The sequence below is a fragment of the Sceloporus undulatus genome, chromosome 1, assembly GCF_019175285.1.
Source record: "Sceloporus undulatus isolate JIND9_A2432 ecotype Alabama chromosome 1, SceUnd_v1.1, whole genome shotgun sequence".
In the NCBI taxonomy this organism is placed as follows: Eukaryota; Metazoa; Chordata; class Lepidosauria; order Squamata; family Phrynosomatidae; genus Sceloporus; species Sceloporus undulatus.
In genome coordinates, this window is record NC_056522.1 from 57,603,788 (window position 1) to 57,625,799 (window position 22,012).

Sequence of the window (22,012 nt, forward strand, 5' to 3'; positions counted from 1 at the left end):
TAATAATAATAATAATAATAATAATAATAATAATAATAATAATAATAATATATTTATATTTCCCGCCTCTCCCTGCGGATCGAGGCGGGATTACAACCAATAAAATCAAAAGATAAAATTGCACAACCCACACTACATAAAATAATCAATTAAAACATGCCAAGCAAAACAATGTCAAAGAACTTACAAAATTTCAGCAGACATAACTCTTTATGGTTATTCTTAAGGCTGGATGGATGAAAGAGTAATGGCGGCAGGTGCTTCCAGGTCAGATTATGCTTTTGCTTTTCACCAGGATATGGTTCCTTCTTTTAAATAAGAGTTAAGATACACTACTTACATTGATCCATGGATAAGCTGCCTCAGGTTTTTTGGGTCAATTTTGACCTAAATTTTTAGACTTACACATGAGTATAAACAGTAATACTTGTGCAACTTATTTCATCAAACACAGAGAATCAGTGTAGCCTGAAAGCACAACTTGTTTCATGGAAGAAAGAGATATAATGTATTCTACTCTGCCATCTGAAAGGCTCTATAAAATATCTTAACCAAAAAAAGGAAAAGGAAAGCATTTAAAGCATCATAAAATAAAAGCACAACTGGCAAAACCAAAACCAAAGTGGAGGAAGGCGTGTAATGACAACAGCTAGACTTCTATCCCAAATGTCCTCCAAAATAGCAGGAACTTGTTGTATATACTCATGTATAAGTCTAGAAATTTTAGTCAAAAATTGACCCCAAAAAACTGGCTCGACTTATCCACAGGTCATAAAAAAGAACCATTATCTTTCTCTGGGTAGAGTGTCAAAGGTTGAGAACTTAGTCCATCCCAGGAGCACCTAAAAGGAGTGCCAACCCTTCCTACTCTGTCCACCATGGCTTCACTTCTGATCTTTTTGAATGCTTGGGTTGGAAAAGCACAAACAGTTATGTCTGCCAGAATTATGTAAATTCTTTGGCACTGTTTTCCTTAGCTTCCTCCTTTATATCCTTTGTTATATGCCTCTAAGTTTTACCCTCAACTTATCCATGGGTCAAATCAAAATTCATAATATTGGTAACAAAACCTGCCCTCGATTTATACATGAGGTCGAGTTATAGTCAAGTATATATGGCAATCCCATCACAAGGAAGCTCAATAACCTGAGTGCCACCACCAAGACAGCACTGTCTCACATAGCTACCCTACTACAATTTGGGCTGAGGGAGCATCAACAAAGAACCTCTAAGTGAGCCACTAGCAGCATATATAGATATGACAAAGCTCCAAAGCCACAGAATTCCCTCGTGTTTTAATTTTTTTTAAAAAAATAGCATTTGATTGATTGATTGATTGAAATTTTATTTCTATACCGCCGTTTCCACAATCACGGCGGTTTACAGGCAATACAAATGCAATACAAGTTAAAAAACAAACTTCACAATAAAAACACCCCAATTAAAACCAGCATAACTATACATCATTAAAATCCACATAGAAATCCACATAGAAAGGATGATGTTGCTATATAACAGGTCCTCATTTTATCATTTTTACTTTAAACATATCTTTTCAGTGACAGAGTGTTAATTTCCAGGTAAATTTGTGTGGCATATGAATGACAGTAGGAAACTCCATTTTATTCCCATAGTCATGATGATGCTAAGATTTAAAGACTTTCTCACATGAGACAGTAAACTAGAATTAAAGCAAGAGATTAGTGTACTTGGCCAGCACCTATCACATGATGTCTTGTCTATTCAATTGCTGCTTTGCATTTCCTTGGCTTCTGTAGCGTACTTTTCATTGATTGGGGGGTAAACCCATCAATGGGCTCCTAATATCACTCCTATGCCATTAGTCTCCCTGGTATGATAGGTCACTTTCATGACAATAGCGATTGACAGCAGTCATTTGGCATGAGGAGGTGGGATTTTCCTCTTCTTCTCCCTCCATCTTGCTATTACCAAGCAGGCTGAGTTGTTTTTATTCTGCACATTTCAGATTTGTTTATTTTTTTACTGTGATTGCATAATTACAGCAAAAATAAAAATAAAAAACCAGAATGAATAGAGTAAAAACCTCGGCAAAGGCATGCATGTGCTGAAAGGCATGGAAGGCAGGGTCACGGAGCCAGTGGGGAAGGGACCACAGATTGCCAGAATAGCACACAACAGAAGAGAAGTGTGATGCTGAAGATTTTTCAAATGTTAAAATGTTATGTTCCCATTTGCTTCACTAACATGACTGCTGCAAGAAAAAAAAGCTGGTGTGATAAAAGTCTTAAGTGAGTTTACAATGCATGTATTGGACTTAATACCACATTTGCTAGGAATCTAGGACTGTATATATTTATATTTAGCCTCACCTGATACTGTAAAAAGGAAACAGGAAGGAAGGAGAAAGGAACCTAGCAGCATCTTTAAGACTGATTTATTTAAGCATGTGTCTCTGTTAATTTCAGTCCATTTACACTGAAGAGTTAATATTACCAGACTCTGATCAGTTTGGGTCAGTTTTTGAACTTTTTTTGGGGGGGTATCCTGTGCTCATTAATGTTTTCTTTTGACTCTGAAATTCACCCACCCATTTACAGCAAAGGCATAATGAATTTCTAGTTGAATGCACATTCTTTCAGCCTCAGAGGAAGGCAAAAGAAAACTGTCTCTGAAAAAAACTGGTCAAGAAAACCCTGTGGTAGGTTTGCGGTAGGGTCACCATAAGTCAGTAACTACTTGATGGTATATTATGACAACAACAAAGCTGAATGCAATATCAACTAAATTTTCTAGCAACTCCTAAGTGGGAGCTGCCATTTCACACATTTCTGGCTGCTGTTGTGGACAACTGTTTACTTCCTCCCCCCCCCCCTCTCTCTTTCTGATGGAATTCCACATAATCAGTTAAAGACACAGACATATATGAACATATAGAGAAGCACGGTCTGTAGAAAGAGATGTAATTTCACAGACATGAGGGCTAAAAATGCAGAGAAAATGAATTATGTTATAGAGACCACACCTTTAAAAATATACGTACTGTGTTTCTTATGGGGTTGCCAGCTCAGGACTATCTTAGGCCCAGAGATTTTGGAATCAAAATATGAGATCCTTTGTGATGGCAGAAGAGCATACCATACCATGATTTGGCAGGGACAGTCCTGATTAATTCTCTGTCCTTTAATTTTTTCATCTGCTTTAAAAATGTTCACGTTTTTCTCTTCTCTTCCAATGTCCCCCCTTTGTCCTCAGCGTACTTCAATTGCTGCAAATTGAGTTCAAAATGCAAAAGTTGTTTACATTCAACAGAGAGGAGGAGAGAGGGCAGAATCCTATTCTTCCTTGTAGATTAATCCAAAAGCAAACTGCTGCACCTTCTCCTATCTTATGTGTCTTCTTCATTGATAACGTTAACCAACTTGATCATACTCTGACGTGGCTACACACGTGCCAGTTTTTAACTGTTATATGTTCGAGAGTATTCAAGAGATGGACCCTAGTGATTACAAGGGTGATGTTACAAGGTGAGCATGATAAATTCAGACTCAACCACAGTTATAACTAAGATGATGTGGCTAGACTGATAACTGAAGCTGGTCACAGGAAGAACACAAAAGGATTATTATGACAATTTCACTGGCTCCCATGCACACTTCAAAGTGCTGCTTGTTAGCCACAAAGCACTACATGGGTTAGGTCCAGATTACCTGAAAGATCCTTATTTCCCCATACAAGCCTAGTCTTGTATAAGATCTACAGGAAAAGGATTTCTTTAGGTCCCAACACCATCACAGGTGTGCTTGCTGAGGACATGTGAGAGGGCCTTCACAGTGGCTGTTTCCAGGCTATGGAACACCTTTCCATCACATTTTGAGTTTAATATGCTATTGTATGTAATCATCTTTAAATCATTCTTTCATGTCATAACTGATCAATTTTGTCTTTAGTTTGTTTTATTTTGTAAGCAACTGTCTTCCCGCACTGGAAGAAGGCAAGATATTAAATAATAATAATAATAATAAACCCGAGAGCGATTTTTTTTTTTTACTAAGATAAACTTGGGCACTGTATACCTTGTTCAGAGAGGAGGGCTTTATTTGCTACTCTGCCTCAGGCAAAAAAAAATGTCTTGGGTCACCTCTGCAAGGCTGAGAGATTGTGACTTGTACAAAGTGACCCACCGGGTTTCCATGGCTGAGCAGGGATTAATAATTAATAATTCTTTAGACAAACCACATTTTTAAAGCTTCTTGTCAAGTGGGTCAAGAAATTCTGCACCTGTTCAGCTCTGCTCTTCAAACTGTTAATGACATAGCAGAACATCTGAAGAAGGAACCCTAGCTGAGTGTAAGGATACATGCACTGCATGAGACCTTGTAAATGTTCCTTCTTCAGAGTCACAGAAACCGCAAAATGGCCATCATGATGGGACAGTTTGGAGTTATGTAGTACACAAAAGTGATATTTCCAAGTCCAAGGGTCAATACTAAGGATCTCCTTAGTTAAAAGGACAATTAATTTCAGATTGCAGTATAGAATGGTGTGTGCCACCATGTGGAACATTCACTCCCTGGAGAACTTGTAAGATTCCAGTCTTGGGTGTTTCTGTGTACGTGTACTGTGTGCCTTCAAGTCATTTCTGACTTATGGTGACCCTAATGAGAACCTATCATGGGGTTTTCTTGGCAAGACTTGTTCAGAGGAGATTTGCCATTGCCTTTCCTGAGGCTGAGAGAGTGTGCCTTGCCCACGGTCACCTAGTGGGTTTCATGGTTGAGCTAGGAACTGAACCTCATATCCAGGGTCACAGTCCAACACTCAAACCACCTAGCCACACTGGCTCTTACTAAGTGTTCCTACCACCAATAATAAAATCAAGCCTAAATTTAGCTGCTAGTTGAAAGCTGAAACAGTGGAATCTGCATGACATGTTGACTTATCATTTTGCGATTAAGTTAGTTGGTCTACTCTTGTTAGAGCTAGTTGGTGCTAGCAATGGGATTTTGGCCTTCTTTTGGTATTTTCCAGATTATATTTCAGTTTTCTTTATGATGCCAGTTGTCAATCCTGGTTTTTAATGCATTGTTTTTAACGAATCCTTGTATAAATTGTACTAATACTATATTCTTTTAACTATTTATTTCTTTTATTTGTTTTTTTTAAAACAGGAATCACTCTGAGATTTGCAGAGTAAAAAGTGGTATAAATTTGTTTTAAACCTATTAAAAGAATCTGAGGTAAATAAATAAATAAATAAATAAAACTTTTATTTATATCCCGCTTTTCTGTGACAAGACAATCAAAGCGGCTTACAACATACTAAAATATACATTTACAAAATTATATCCCAAATTCCCCCCTTAAAACAGGATTAAACAAGTTACAATTAAAATATCTATTAAAAACACAATAAAAAATACAGCGAGGACAGAGCGGTGGGTTAATACATGATGTGGGTGGCAGTCATTCTGTGGCCGGGCACTTTTATTCAGGAAAGGCCTGCTGGAAAAGATCCGTCTTGACAGCTTTTTTAAAGCTGTCTAAGCTGGCAATTTGATGGATCTCGTCTGGAAGGCCGCTCCATAGTTTGGGAGCAACTGCAGAGAAGACCTTCTGGGAGGTAGCAGTTAGTCTGGTTTTTAAAGGTTGCAATAGATTCCTCCCAGAGGACATGAGGGTGTGGGGCGGATTATATGGGTGCACGCGATCTTGCAAATAGGTTGGACCCAAGCCATGTAGGGCTTTAAAGGTTATAACCAACACCTTGTACTGTGCCCAGAAACTAATAGGCAGCCTGTGAAGAGATTTTAAGATGGGTGTTATTCGGTCACTCCTAGTTTTTTTGGAGACCTGGTAAAAGCTAGATAAGCCAACAAAAATGGATGCATGTCTACATCATCCCAAACTTCTTTAAAAGCAACTGCAGATGGTTGGGTGTCAATCTGGATTGGAGCTGTGACAAAGAACAAGAAGGATTAACTAACTTTTTCCTGGTTTTTGTTTTCTCAGTGAAAACTGCTCTCCTCCCAACAGCTATTTGCTTCAGTACACAAGCCATTTGCATCAGTCCACCTCTGCATCCTCAGTTGCCCTACCCACAATGGCAAGGCCAAAAAGCCCAATTCAACTGTGCACTGTCTACACATGGGAAGGGCAGTTCTGTAGTCAATCCAGCCCATCCCTTGCTTATAGTGAATTTTAAAAACTCACTATTTGCTCTGGATCTTCCCAGAAAATCCACAGCACTCTGGAGCTACACGGGGCAGCTGTTTACACAGCATCCCACCCACTGTGCCACCCACCATCATTGGCAGGAGTCACTCTTCTGAGGTCAGCATAAGGTACCCAGCCATGTGATTAATGCTGGGCACCTCATTTTCTACTTCAGAGAGATCAACTCAGGCCACTGGTGGTGGCACCAGGTCACACAGTGGGATGTGTGTAGACAACTGCCCAGTTTGCTCCAGAGTGCCCAGGTAATAGAGGGAATTTGGGGCAGATTCAGGTCCAGAATACTCCAGGAACAGCCTGGAGTATTCTGACCAGTGTAGACTAGCTCATAGTTTTCCTTAATTTATATATGGTTGTTTTTTTTTTCTTTTGTCTTGGCAAATAGCAACTTTTGTGATGATGGTGGGCAACATACCCTCCAATATTCCACAGATCAAATCTGGGACACATGTGGCCAAGTAGCTTTAGAGTATGGTCCAGCTGCTTAAAGTTATTAATGAGGAAGAATAAAAGAGTTAGGACAGGCTGCAGCAGTTTGCTTTCCCCTGAGTCTGTTGTTTTCACTGTATTTTGTTTTAATTCATATTTTAAATTGCCATGGGTGTTATCCTGGGAGTAAGACAGGATATAATTTAATAAATAACTAGAAGTCCTATCATCACCAGTTGGCAGGGCCATAGCATTTCTTAGTTTATTTATTTATATCCCATCTTTTCCCCAAGATGAAGACTCAGAGACTGACAAAGTTCAACTAAAAAAGCATAGATAAAGCTGTAAACAAGTGTTAATGTTAAAACACAGTTATACACATTATAATATTAAAAAACTACCCAAAGCAAAAGCAATTTTAAACTACAGTAGTTTAAAAAAATTTACAGCACCATGCCCTCCAGGTGTCACAATCTGGCACAATATTAATTCCATCAGTGCATCTAAGAAATTGAACTGAAATTCATGGGAGCTCATGCTAAAATAAACCAGTTAGTCTCATGTTCCCCCATGGTCCTGATTCTCCAGGGATAGTCTTGATTAATCATCTGTCATCCTACTTTTTCAGCTGCTTTTAAAATGTCCCAGTTTCGCTCTCCTCTGACTTTCCTGCTTCATCTTTAGTGTACTTAAATTACTTCAAACTGAATTCAGTGTGCAAAACTAGTTTACAATTAACATAGGGCCTGAACAGAATGGCACTTTGTGCTGGCCTGGGCCCAAAATAAGGTTGTGCAGAGGCTGAACATTTACATACTCAGATACCCTACCACACACCCTGGGCGCCATCTTGGTGCACGCCCATACAGATGGCATGTGCCATTATGATGTCCATCATGTGCAGCATCCAAATGGCACTGCACACAAAGGGTGTCATAAGGCCATGCCATGGCCTTTATACCGCCCGTTCTAGGGTGCAAATAGGAGCTGCGTTTTGCAGCTTCTATTTGCACCGGGTTGGGAGTGTGGTGCCGGCTGCTGCATCCCCAAACCAGCGCTTCCAGGAGCAGCATAGAGCTGCCCCTGAATTGGTTGTCTGTTCAGTCCCATAGTTGGGGAAGAGGAAAGCAGGGGGAAGAATCCTAGCCTTCCCAGTAGACTCAGGTAAAAGCAAACTGCTACAGCCTCTCTCAGGTTGTTTTTCCTTGTCATCTTGACCACACACTGAAGTTATTTGACCACATGTACTCATGTTTTCATCTCTGAAATGTTGGAAGGTGTGCAGGACCCACCTAAGAAAATCCCCTTCATCAGCAGATCAAATACACAATAAAAGATCCATACAGTCCAGCCTCCTCTTCACTGCAATGCTCAATAATGGATCCAGGAAGTTCACAAGAAAGGCATAAAGGCAATAGCCCTCCCTTGCTCTCAGACCCTGCTTCTGATGTGGTCAACCAGATTTTTAAAAAGGCACCTACCAAAAATATAAGCAAATTCTGAAACCCAGAAGTATTTGGGAAACATGCTGCTTTTTACAAGATAATAACCTTCCCCCGCATACTACAGTTATGCAAATAGGAATAAAGTCTTCACAAGCAGTCTTCAGCACCATTTATATAAGACCCTATTTGCCTGTTTCATTTTTATTAAGTAAAAGCCAGAGCACTGCCATTTGTCCTTTCAAAGATGCCACAAATAACCCCTGAAACTAGTTGTGTTGTGTTATGAATGAGTTCCTTGCAAAACACAATGGTGCAGTTACAGTGAAATACAATGCAGGCATTACATTGTGACCCACTTCACAACATTCCAAGGAAAACAAATCCATCAGAGCTTGCGTAGGACCACCCACTTGCAAAATAAAACAGGAGCCCTGTATCATAATTGTTTTGTAGAAGGGAGGACTTTACCAGATTGAGTTTCTCCTCCACTCCAACCCTACAATAGAAGTGCAAACATCCACCAAAATTCTTAGTTCTTCAAGTTCTTCTGAACCTGTCAAGCCATGCCATAAATGACCAGAAGAGTCAACCCTTTCCTTCAAGGTGACTTTTGCTTTTTCCTCACTGAAGGAAAACATGTGCTCCCCATTTTGTTGCTGTTATGCAAAGAACAGTCTTACTAAACAATGACTCCTGGAAAAAAAAGATAGCTAATTTTGGATCTGTGAGGCGGCAAGCTGCACCTCAGCTGTGAGGGGATTTTGCAAGATGCTCAAAGAGAAACTAGGAAGCTTTGGTGGGTTTTTTTTAAAGCAACAACATAAACACACACACATACAGACACAAAGCCCAATGACAAAAGGGAAAAATCACTTACTGTACAGGGTTCTCTGCAGAAGTATTCAACACAAACATCTCCTTTCTTTGTCCAGCTGCCAAGTGCGAAAGCATAAATGAGCAGCTGTTTCCTTCAAGCCGGGGCTGTGTGTCTCTTGCTTCACTAGTCACATGCCCCCTCTGATAAATCTCTCCGTTGTGCCAAGAGGTCAGACTCCGAAGATCATTATCCCCCCCAACTCATTTCAACAACAACAACAGCAACAACAACAATACTGTTCTTCTTTTCTTTACATCGGCCTCAGCTAACAGATTTGAGCGACGCATGGGCTACATGCTGCAATGATTCTTTTTCAATGCCCACTGGAAATAATACAATGAAATAGATAAGTTTCCTCAGCGGGCAGGACCAGCTAGGATGGAAAATTAAACAGTCTACTGTAGTTTGACCTGCAAGTTTTGTTTTTCCACCTGGTGTTATAGTACTCTTGCGTCACGGCCTGGCTGGGTGACAGCCAGAATTTCTGGAAGACAAGGTTTTAGAGAAAAGATTGGTTCACATGGCAGCTAAGGCTGAGGCTGCCTTTGGCTGTGTTAGTTTCTGTGAAGCTGGGTTTGGCAACAGATCCCGTGGTAATGAATCAGGAGCTGCAGGGCTTTCTTTGCATGCCTGCTCAGCTCCACTCTTTTCAACTGAAGTGCCTCAGAGTGAATCTGATGCTTCTCTCAACACTGTGGAACATAGGAAGTAGGGAAGGTGTGCTTTTCCAGTTCCTTCCTTCCTTCCTTCCTTTATGACCAAGCTGAAAATATCAAAGTGGCTTAAGGCTTTTGTGGATGTGGGTGTGTTGTGTGACATGGAGAGGGAGTGTGATTTGCATATCTACAGCATAACCCACACACTTGGAGTTCTCTCAGGTATACAGTGTAGATAGCAAACCAGTGCACAAGGCATGGGAACACTCTGTAGGGACATATGAACAGAGTCTTAAACTAAGTGGGATCATAAACCTGCATAGCCAAGGGCAGCTTAAGACACGCTGCGGCCTCAAGACAGGGGGCCTGAAACTTCAGCCTGTTGATGGCACAGGTTTGTCTTCTCAGGACCTACTGTAGTTTACCTCAATTTGGGAACAACAGAGATGAAAGGAGCATTTGGCAAGCACATAGCTTCCTTTAAATACACTTAAATGTCATCAAAATTTGTTGGTGAACCCCAGCAAGCCATTTAAAGGCTTAAAGCAATAGTATACTGGCTTAAAACATCACCTTCTTCTGACACCAAAATATCAATGCATATTTAAAGCAAACAAAATGGTTGCTTTACGTAATTGAGCTTTCCCATATTTGCAACCAGATTTCTGCAACACAATTCTCCAACCAAATTGAGCAGTGCAGTTTTTAAGGATGGGGGGAGAGGGGGACACCGAAAATAAAGTTGGCCACCAATTATGTGGACTACACAATTCCTGTCCCTGCCCTTAGCTTTGTCAAGCTTCAGAGTCTATTTATCATTACCAAAAATTTTGCATTATTTTTACAGAATGTAACAAACTTTTGTAAAAAATAAATGTTTTGAAGTCCCTGAGGGACTTAAGTTGAAACCTTAAACTGTTGCTTACTTAGTTTTTTGTGCATAGGCTCTGGCACAGCATTTAGATTTGTATCATCTACTTTGACCAGCGATCAGAGGTCGTTTGCGTTTATGAGCTAGCAGTAGTCTTTTATAATCCTTGTGAGATCCTATTTATTTACAATATGTAGCACAAAAGTTTTAAAAAACATTAAACAACCAATCAAATTAAAACATTAATTTTAAATAATTACAAACACATTCAAAATAATATTGGTTGTTGTTAACTACTATCAAGTCAACTTTGACTTATGGCGACTTCATGAATGAGAGGCCTCCAAATTACCTTATCATCAATGGACCCTCTCAGGTCTTGCAAACTCAGGTTTCATGGGCCCAGGACAGACGGTCCTGAAGTGCCGTGCCACTAGGGTTTGGACCCTAACCCTAGCATGGTGCCGCTTCTTCTGGTGCCACGAACCGAAGGAAACAATGGCGTGCATGCCTGTGGTGCGCACACCATCACACGCCGCTGCGAGCATAAGCCCCATTACTTATAATGAGGCACAAGCATCTGCGCTTTTTGTTTTATGAGAGAGGGGGCACGAACGGATCCCCTGTGTAAAAGAAGGGCACACTGTACTATTACCTTCAACCAACAAATGGTGTCATCAGCTCTGTAGAGCTCTGGCCACTGGAGAACTATAGCGGCCTAAGAAAGAAAGTGACCCACCCATTAACCAAAGTATTGTGGTTTTGTGAGGTGACCTGCCCCCAGCTATGGTCAAAACATCTTGGATCTTCCTCACACTGCCAAATTTGGTGAGGGTGTCTAACAGTAAATACCTAGACCACTTCTACTGAATGAAACAAGAATATTTCAAGCATGAAAGATGAGGGTCTTATTTTCAGCCCAAATCATTCCCACTGAGGTGATGTGAATGACTAACACTTCAGGAGGTGGCCCCATGTGCTCCTCAACAGGGTAGCAAACTACTCCATCAGAAGCCCCTCATACCAAGACACTCTACTGTGGTGCAACAGCTCAGACTGAGCTGCAAATAAGTCATTCCCACTGAGGCAAATGGCTACCACTTTGGGAGGTAGCCCTCAATGTTCTTCACATAAAAGAGGCCACAACCACTCCAGTGGAGGTCATCCTACTGAGCCACTGCACCATGGCAGCATTCCTCAGATGCGGTGAGCCAAAACTGACAACTTCAGGTCTGTCACTCTGCCCAGTAGACAGTGCCGTGGCTCCAGACAAGGACCCTATGTCTTGGCATACTGCACCTAGGAACAAGGAAGATCCATCATTCCCTTCTGGACTCATTCACCACTCTCTGGAGGAACTCATAGTAAATGAGCAAAGAGGACATGAAAAGGGGGCAGGGTATTAGCCTCTGCCTCTATCCTCTTCATATGAACAGCACGTGGTGTCAAATGGCAAGCACAGAGGATCCTGGCTTTTATTCACAGAGGTCATCACCCACCCACCCACCCTGCAATGTTGTTTGCCATGCAGTCAGGGGAGTACACTATTTTTGTTTTCTTAATGCCAACTGTAAACCTGCCTTTGCACTTTCTTCCTTGACTTTCTTCAGTAATTGTTCCGAGTCTTGGCTATTTTCTGCTAGTAATATGGTATAATCTTCATATGTCAAATTGTTGATGTTCCTTCTTCCAATTTTCATTCCCCGATCATCTGAATCTAATCTTGCTTAACCTATGATATGATCAGCATACAAGTTAAACAGGCAGGGTGATAAAATGCAGCTTTGTCTGAGTCTCTTGCCAATTGGGAACCATTCAGTTTCTCCATGTTCTATCCTGATGGTAGCCTTTTGTCCTGAATACAGATCAAGAACAAATCAAATGTTGTAGCACACCAATTTCTTTAAATGCAGTCCATAGGTTTTCATGATCTACACAATCAAGGGCTTTGTTATAATCTATAAAGCACAGGCTGATTTTTTGAAATTCTTTGGTGTGCGCCATTATCCAATGTATCTTTGCAATATGATCCCTGATGCCTCTTCCTTTCCTGAACCCAGCTTAGACATCTGGCATTTCTTGCTCCATATATCATAAAAGTATTTGCTCTTTGAGCATCACCTTGCTTGCATGGAAAATTAGAGGTGTTTTGTTTTTCCTTTTTAGAAATATAACTTTTTATTTATCTGCATTAATTATTATAGTGTGTGTGTGTGTGTGTGTGTGTGTGTGTGTAGTAGCCAGAGAGGTAAGGTTTACAATTGCCTGGGTGGGATGCAGCTCTTGAGCATAAACCAGAACATTAGTGGAAGTAAAGAGAAAAAAGAGTGGATATTTGCTGTACTGTACTGTATGTAGTGGGATAAAACAACATGATGGGCAAAAGAATATAGACACATTTGTTAGTAAACTGTCAGTGCATGGGAGTATAGTTGAGATGAGGAAAATTTGTGGAGAGAGGGTTACATTTATCTATATAATTTCATAATCTTAAATGAAATTAGTTTATTCTTAATGCTAGTAGATAAAGAACTGTTCAGTGCATGCTAAGTATCAGAAAATATTTAACAAAAGGACAACATATATATCCTATTACCAATTACAATTTAATTTAAGATGGGAAAGGGAGGGAGAAATAACTATTTTTCATTTTAGACATTTTCATCACACGCATCTTCCAAAAACTCAAAACAGCAGCTACTCTAGAAGTGCTACCCTCTGGGACAAGTTAGGCTGAGGAAAAAGAATTTGAGCTTCATGACAAAAGTGGGATTTTCAGCCTGGCTTTCCCACACCCAAAGCCAAGACTCTTGCCACCACATCACAGTATATGGGAGAGTCCAGTCTACATGGCTCCAATTTGCTGTCTAGTCTACTGTGTTATCTGCTGTGACTGAATCCTTAGTGATTTTGCTATGCCAGAATTGCAACATATTATAAAAGCTCTCACAAGCACTGACCATTCTGAAACCACAAAGTAACATTAGGAACTAATGCTAACCCTGGATCAAGGTTGAAGAGTTCTAAAATCAGTTTTGATCAGACTCTGAATTTGGAACAGTTACTTGTTTGGACTCCAGTTTCTAAATGCTCCACAAGTGGGAGATTAGGGGAATTGTAGTCCAAAAAATAGCTTTTCAAACTCTTATTCTTGTTTAAAGAGGAGAGGTTTACAGGGAGAGCATGTTAATTGTTCAGGCAAGTATAAAAATGGTTCACTTTTGTTCACTTTCATAAATTTCTTCAGCCCACACCTCTCAATCCCTGTTCAAATATTACAACATATGAACAGTGCATTCTGTGGAAGTAACTTTGATTCTCTTCCATCACAAAAAGGAAAGACCTGTTCTGATATATCTGTATAGTAATCTGTATTGGTAATATGCATGCCATAGTCTGCATATGGCAGCCTTCATTCACGTTTGTGGTGGTACACTGCCAAAAATAGGATGGTATAGCAATAATAACATTTTTTAAAAGACACATTTTAGCTCTAAAACGAGATGTGTAGGGAGTGTGCAGCTTGTTTAATGGGGAATCACACTCCTTGAAAAGCATGATTCCCTTTTGAATGGCCAATTCTCTCCACGTACTTTTCTTTAAAGTGGTGGGAATGTTTCCTGCTACAAACATTCACTGCTGAACTAACCCATTTCAGCTGCAAAGGATGTGGTCCCACAACTGGCCACCCTGACACCTTGAATGAACCCTGTCTTGGTAGAACAACCCCACATTCCCTAATTGAAACTTATCTGATTTGTGCTCTTACCACCTTTTTCTTAACACTGAACACTATTCTAACAGCTTGTGCCTTGAAGACATGTATTTAGACTAGACGTCACCTGCTAAAGCTTATAGGCATACATTCCTTACAAGCCTAAATAAGACTAACCAGGCTTACATAATGAAACAATGGTAGTAAGAGATTACTATGCATTGAGGTTTCTTTGCACATTTTTTCCTTAAGATTTAATCAATATGTTTATTGATTAACTATATTTAAATATACAGTGGTACCCCGGGATACGAATTACCCAGGTTACGAATTCTGTATACTGTGAGGTATTTATTCAAAATGGATTGCCAGACATCAGTGAATCATTTACACAGATGTTGACACAATTCACCACTGAAATCCATGCTAAATGCTTCAATATACATCCATTCAGACTGACGAGTGAGACAAAGAGTGACACTGAAATGGGAGTGCACTGAAGAAGTATATTGAGATGACATGATTATCATATTTGGATAATTAAAGTTCTGCCTATAAAATTTGCTTTCAGTAATGCAGTCAAAGTAAACCTCAGTGCATATTGGAGCCTAAAACAGGTCACTGTGATAATATGGTGACCCAGAACCCTCTAGTGACATTTTAAAGTGCAGCTAGAAATTGTACAGAGGAGCCATATACAAAAACTCATCTCAAAAAGTTTACAGAAAGTACCACCAGCAAACTGTAACTTGTAAATAGATCTGTGACAATATTAAGAATAGGACCCGGAGCAATGGATTCAAACTACAGGAGAAGAGATTCCACCTTACTATTAGCAGGAACTTCTTGATAGCAAGAGCTGTTCAACAATGGAATACACTATCTCTGAGTGTGTTGGAGTCTCTTTCTTTGGAGGGTTTTAAACAGAGGCTGGATGGCCATTTATCAAGGGTACTTTGAGTGTGTTTTCCTGTATGGTAGGTGGTTAGATATGATGGCCCATGGGGTCTCTTCCAAATCTATGATTCCATTTTTTATATTTATTTTATTTTATTTCTATGTGGCCTTTCTCCCAGCTCATAACTAAAACCTCTTTAAAAACTTATTACAATAAAACAGTTAAAACATCACATAAAAACAATATAAAATTACAAACATTAAAATCACGATCCCCACTCCATATAGCACACACCACATATGAAAAAGCCATCCCATGGCATTAAGTGCCTGCCTGAATAAAACTGTTCCACAAGGTGGGAGCAGCCACTAAAAATGCTCTCTTTCGTGTCCCCACCAAGCGAACCTGTGGTGGTGGTGGGAATGAGAGAAAGCCTGCTTCTTAGGGCTCTAGCAGGTTCATATGGGGAGATACAGGCCTTTTACAGATTGCCAAAATAAAGCTGCTTTGGGTCTCTTTGGAGGTATGCTGTTTAAATGAAGCATGCATCCTAAGAATCCGGAAGCTGCACCAAATCTGCACTCCAGTGCTTAGGAATGGAGTGTGGCTTTGGCGTGACCTCCGGACTCTTAGGACCCATGCATCATTTAAATAGCATACCTCCAAAGAGACCCGAAGCAGCTTTATTTTGGCAGTCTGTAACAGGCCACAATCTCTCAAATAGTCTGGACTTAAGCAATGTAAGGCTTTATAGGTCATGACTAGCACTTTGAATTGTGCCTGGAACTGGTAGCCTGTGGGGCTGTTTCAACAAGAAGGTAATATGCCCCCTATAACTGGCTTCAGTCAGCCTTTTTGCAGTGGTGTTTTGCATGATTCTATGTTACTAAGTTCTCACATTTTTACAGACACAGTTCAGAATCTTCTTTCTGACATATGCCAGCATAACTGGGCATTCATTTATTTATTTACTGTCTTTGAATCTGGCCTGACTCATCGCGACCCTGTGGAGTAGACATTGTTAAGACTCCCTATCCTCCACTGCCCTGCCCATCTCCTGCAAATTTAGGGCCATGAGCTCTCTCTCTCATTGTGTCTAGCCATCTAGTGCGTGGCCTTCCTCTTTTTCTGCTGCCCTCTACCTCCCCTAGCATTATTGTATTTTCTAATGAGTCATGCCTTCTCAAGATAGGACCAAAATACAACAGCCTCAGTTTCAATATCTTGGCTTCCAGAGAGAGCTCAGTTTTGATCTGTTCTTGGATCTATTTGTCTTTTTGGCAGTCCATGGCACTAGTACTTTTTTTGGAATTGCATAGGAACATATACAGTACCTCTTTGTGCAACAGTTTCCCCCAGGGCTGCAAATGGCAACAAATGAGTTCTGCTCTCAGAACCAGGCAGAAATACACTAGGAAGGCTCCACTGTGCTGCTGCCTGGCTAGCAGCCATCATTATCCCAGGCCTCCGCAAAAGTATGCTAGCAGAGCTTAACACTCCACATAATTCCTCACTGATTTCAATATCAAGAGAACTAACACATAATTTTAGCAATTTCCCTCCCACTGTGAGAAAAGTGTATTTTTAAAATGGTCATAATAATAATTGTCAATATGCATGATATGGCAAACCACGATTAAACAAAGGCAGAAATTAAACCTTCCAGACCCCCCCCCCCCAGTTGAGCTGTAAGAGGAGAAGGGGGAAGTAAACCTGAGATTCACTGAAGCTTTGTATCACAAAGTTTAGTTTGATGTTTAAATGTGGTCAGTGACTGCTGCAAAAATGAAATGGGACCAGGTATAAGCACTGTATGTGAACTGATCACAGTATTTGGCTTTCAGCTCAAGTAAGGAAGAAGGTAAAATCATTTTAAGTTGACAAAATTGAAATGTATTACTTAAATGTTTAAGGGCTGTGTATTTTTTAAGGAGGGATGAAGAAGGTAGTTGCTAGAAATGTTCTGAAGTTAGTCTGACTCTTGGAATTTAACCTTGACTGTATTTGAGGGGTTCATGGATATTACTGAACTTTGCTTTTCCTGGAATATCATCTCTCCTCAGGTGTCCCCAGATATCTGAAATGCTGCCCCTTTAAAGTGCTTGAAGCAATTTCATTACCTTTTAGCACTTTCAATACAAGTGATTTGAGCTAGCATATCTCAAGAGATTTCTAAAGTAACTTGCTGCTCTTGACTTAAAAAAATCCTTTACTTAACACTATACATAGAGTGGCTTGAATCTACGATGTTAAGCAACTTCAGAGAAGGAAACTTGTCAATTTCCTCTCTGTTCTCATAGCATTCACCTGCAGCCCATTATTCAACACTATTGAATAATGTGGGACACAGTGCAGAGAGGTGTCCAAATTTGTGATCCAAATTTGATTTAGGCTCCAACCTTGATGATTCCCTTCCCTCACAGCCCCCTTTAATACAACTTTTTTTCCTTGGGGGAAGACCCTCCCTTTCCAGAGAGATAGTTCTGGAGGTGCCAGATAACTGCAACAGAAAGGATGAGAGAGGACACTTTTCTTGTATGAACTTCCTTAATGGACTTCCTTAGTCTGTACAATTAGTATGTAGAGAGATCTTATAACACCTTTGAGACTAACTGCAAGAATGAAATTGGCAGCATAAGCTTTCGTAGACCAAAATCTACTTCCTCAGATACATCAGAGGAAGTAGACTTTAGTCTACGTAAGCTCATGCTGCCAACTTCTTTCTTTCAGTTAGTCCGAAAGGTGCTACAAGATCTTTCTACTTCATTAAGTTAATGTGTCTTAGGATCCATGTCATTACAGTGAACTCAACCACTGTGAATCCTAAAACCAAAGTACACGGAGTTCAAAACTGAGTTGTGCAGATACTTTGGTGTCCCTTTGAAGCACTTGTCAAAGCTGCTTTTCCCAGTTAGTTTAGCAGTGAGAACAGTGCTATACATTCCATTTATTCAGGTGTTCTGTAACTGTATTGGAGTTCTTTTGCATCAAAGGTATCTATGGAACAAGATAACTAAAACAATGTTTGTGCTACTTCTGAAATCTGGTAGAGCACTGGCAAATCCAACAGAAGCAATGCTGGGGGGTGGGGGGTGGGGGGGCACAAGAGGAGGAGATGGGCAACATGTGGCCTAAAGATTGTATGCTTTTGACTCATAATTGATAGCTTTTTCAGGAAATAAAAATGGGTTATTTTTCATAAAATGTATATATACTTGCAGGCATCCTGTAAGTAAGTTATGATGTCATAAGTCTGTCCTTCTTTGATCATTACATAGATAGGAATTCTGTTCTGACCATGCAATAACCATAAGCACCTTCCCTCACAACTCACCTTGTAAGCCAGGCGCACACACACACACACACACACACAGAAACACACGCCAAACATGGCAACTTCTGTGTTGTCAGAGAGTGAGGGGATCTGAAGCAATGCATCCCACTATTTTTCTTTAGCTGGGTGCACTGCAAGGACATCACCTGCAGAGATTTTCCAGAGACCACTGGAGGGTTCTACGGATGTCTGTCCAGTGTGCCCAGCAACAGGAAAAAAGTTGCATATATTGCCTCAGGTCCGTTGGATGGTGCAGGAGACATAGCTATGTGAGACAGATCCGTCTCTTGGTGCATGTTATATAATTAAAGGGCATCAAGATGACAGTGCATTATTGACAACATCCAGAAATTCTTCTCCAAGCTATTGGTACAGTATTGAAGGCTGCAACCTATGTTGGAAGATTTATTATTGTTCAATCATTTTTCATTAGAAAAGAATAGAGGCTGAGCATGTATGCCAAGTGTTTTTGAATACTGGATCTCCTTTTACTCATGGTAATCAAGAGAAACTATGCAAAAGCACAGCACAATGCACCTTAGGGTTCTTGGCCACTATACAATTACAGTGCTATGATTCCATGTTAATTGTCATGGCAACATCTTATGGAATCATGGGATTTGACATTTAGGGAGGGGCTTTTCAAATTCTCAGCCAGAAAGCTCCTCTAGTACCTCCCTAGACTGCAAAGCCCAGGACTCTACAGGATGCCACCATGGCAGTTAAGGTGGAATCATATAGGAACTGGGCTTTGCAACTTTGTAGTGTGTAAGGTTCTTACACAGGTTACCTTTCTCCACTGCCTATTTCTCAAACCAAAGTGTTGAATGTGTTGAACTACAACATGGCTGGGGATGTGAAGTCGAAGGCTTTCATGGCTGGCATGCATAGTTTTTTGTGGGTTTTTCGGACTATGTGGCCATATTCTAGAAGTTCTAGAACATGGCCACATAGCCCGAAAAACCCACAAAAAAAAAATGGCTGGGGATGATGGGAAGTGTAGCACTAGCCCCATCTGAAGGACATCAGGATAGCGGAACCTGCTTTAGGGATTGCATCTCTTTGGGAACTTTGGTGCTCTACTTGTACCGCATGGATTTTACAGTTTGTGTGTTTGTTAATGTGAAATACTGACTTTAAGGAACAGCTTCTACAAGATTTCCTAACATACCTTCTTCATCCTGATATCACTGGACAAGCAGTGGGGCTCAATGCAAACAATTTAACAAAAGCAACTCCAGTATCGCCAGGCAGGAGACTTTAAAAATATCCAAGTGTGATTACGATGCCAGTTATAAATAAACCAGCAGCTCTCACATTAAGTTCCAGAGCCTAAAGGCATCTGGAGGACATGATGGAAAGTAAAACTTTCTATAGATATGGCAGCCTGGGGGAGTAAACTCAGTCAGCATGAAATGTCAACAAGCATCCCCACATGCTATGTGGGGAGATAAAGTTCGAAGTCTACAAAAGAAAGGCTTTAACTCTAAGGCAATCTTCTCCCAGCAGGGCAGCCTCCACATGTCTTGGGTTACAATTGGGTAACAGCAGTCATGCTGCCTGGGGATGATGATAGTTGTAATCCAACACAACTGGAGGTGGCCTCAGCTGAGAAAATTACTTTGGGGATGGCAGAGTGCTTCATATACCTGTATCCATGTAGGCATGCAAATGCACAGATGTGTATTATACTTCAAAAATTATAAACTGCATCTATGTGCCATAATTGAGAAGGATAGGGACTGTGAAATATTTTCCTATGTTCCTTTTTCTGAAGGAGATTTAAGTGTAGTTAAACACAGACATCTGTATCAGGTTCATTCTTGAGTTCAGGCAGCAAAATGCTATGGTCTCTCTCTTGCAGTAAATGGCCTATCACCAAGGTCAACATGGATAGTACCTAAAGCCAGCCAAGTTACAGCAAATCATTCCCTCCCCACTCACCCTACTTTCTGCCCTTTCATTATAAGTATAACCCAAATATGCTGTCTGGAGTTGTTGGTTCACTCTAATGGTAGGGCCAACCTTGGTTAATGCTCTTCCTTAGGCAGAAAATTGGTCTGATTGGGCCTGTACAGACAGGCCAAAATAAAGCTGCTTCGGGTCACTTTGGAGGTATGCTGTTTAAATGATGCACGTGTCCTATGAGTCCGGAAGCCACACCAAAGCCACACTCCAGTCCCCAGTTCCAGACTCTTAGGACACATGCATCGTTTAAACAGCATAACTCCAAAGTGACCCAAAGCAGCTTTATTTTGGCCTCTCTTCATTGTGTCCTGCAAGTCCCCTGCCCCCCTGTATTTTAGGTTTAGGAAATCTATACTAGCTGAATTACTCCATTCCCCTACTAGGTGAGTCAAGTAGAAAGGACTATAGTGCTTTCTCTCAGTCATGGAGCATGTTGAGAAAGGTGGAAAGAACCCTCAGGGTCCTGTTCCAGCTGCAGCCATCATTTCCCAGCTCCTAGATCTCCAGCACCCCAGAAAATCTATGGTTGGGGAATTGCCTGGTTTAAGGGGTAGGTTTGGGGTTCACATTCAGTTCAGAGGGCCACTGGTATCCACTGAGATTTAGTTCCAGGACCCCCAGTGGATACTAAAATCCGTAGATACTCAAGTCCCATTAAATATAATAATAATAATAATAATAATAATAATAATAATAAATTTTATTTGTATTTTCCTGCCTTTCCCGATGGATCGAGGAGGGATTACAACCATAAAATAGTCACAAACAACAATAACATCCAATTTATACACAATAAAACAAGTCACCTAAAAATTCAATTCAAAACAGTAAAAACATCATTTAAAATGCACAATTGCAATCGGAAGTGGGATTTCCCCCTTAAGTTCTTTATAAGAGGTCGGGTGGGTAATGACATAGCAAAATGATGTCTCTTATAATAACATGGCAAAATTAACTTTTGCTTTAGGAATTTATATTTTTAATAATATTTTCAAACCATGGATGACTGAATCTGTGGATAAAGAATCCATGGATTTGGGGTGCCGGCTGTAATTGAGTCATAAACCTGGATCCCCAAAGTTACATGACTGAAAGTCTAATTTAGGATCTCATAAATATTGAACAGGAAGTCAACCAATGTTTTACATTCATGCTAAGTGTCAAGTTAAGCTTGATGTGGAAGTAATCTGAACATCCTGCTAGCCTAATACTGTCAGCTCAAATTGGTAGGTCTCCCCATGTGCATAGGGAATAGATTTTATATTTTATATTATGGTGATGATGTCTAACTTGGCAATAATCTATCTGTAAAAATATCAGCAGATATCAGCAGATGAAAATTTTATGCAACTATGTAAATGTTTCTGGTGAGGCTTGGCTGAGAGGAAGTGCACACAAATGCTCCCACATGGAATGGCTGCCCCACAGAGGCTTTTCAGAAGCATCCATGCAACAGCCAGCCATACAGTGAGAAACAACCCACAAAGCAGCATTACAAAGACAAATGCTAACAAATACATCTCCACCCCATAGCCTTGTGATTTTCACACCCAACTGATTTAATCCAAATTCTGAGGGATTTTCTAAGCAATACCACATTGTATAA

At 40.4% G+C, this 22,012-nt stretch overlaps 1 protein-coding gene across 5 annotated transcripts in view; it reads right to left on the minus strand.

Annotated features, from left to right (window-relative positions):
• Positions 1-22,012, minus strand: part of RASGRP3 (RAS guanyl releasing protein 3) — a 72,334-nt gene that overhangs the window by 46,280 nt on the left and 4,042 nt on the right. The window contains exon 3 of one of the 5 annotated variants that reach the window (XM_042445364.1): positions 3,023-3,247. The exons of 2 other annotated variants lie outside the window; for them this stretch is intronic. The gene's annotated coding sequence lies outside the window, so the exon portion shown is untranslated. Of the gene's footprint in view, positions 1-3,022; positions 3,248-8,964; positions 9,425-22,012 lie in introns of those variants that run through there. 2 more of the 5 variants (XM_042445368.1, XM_042445363.1) reach the window with 2 other exon arrangements.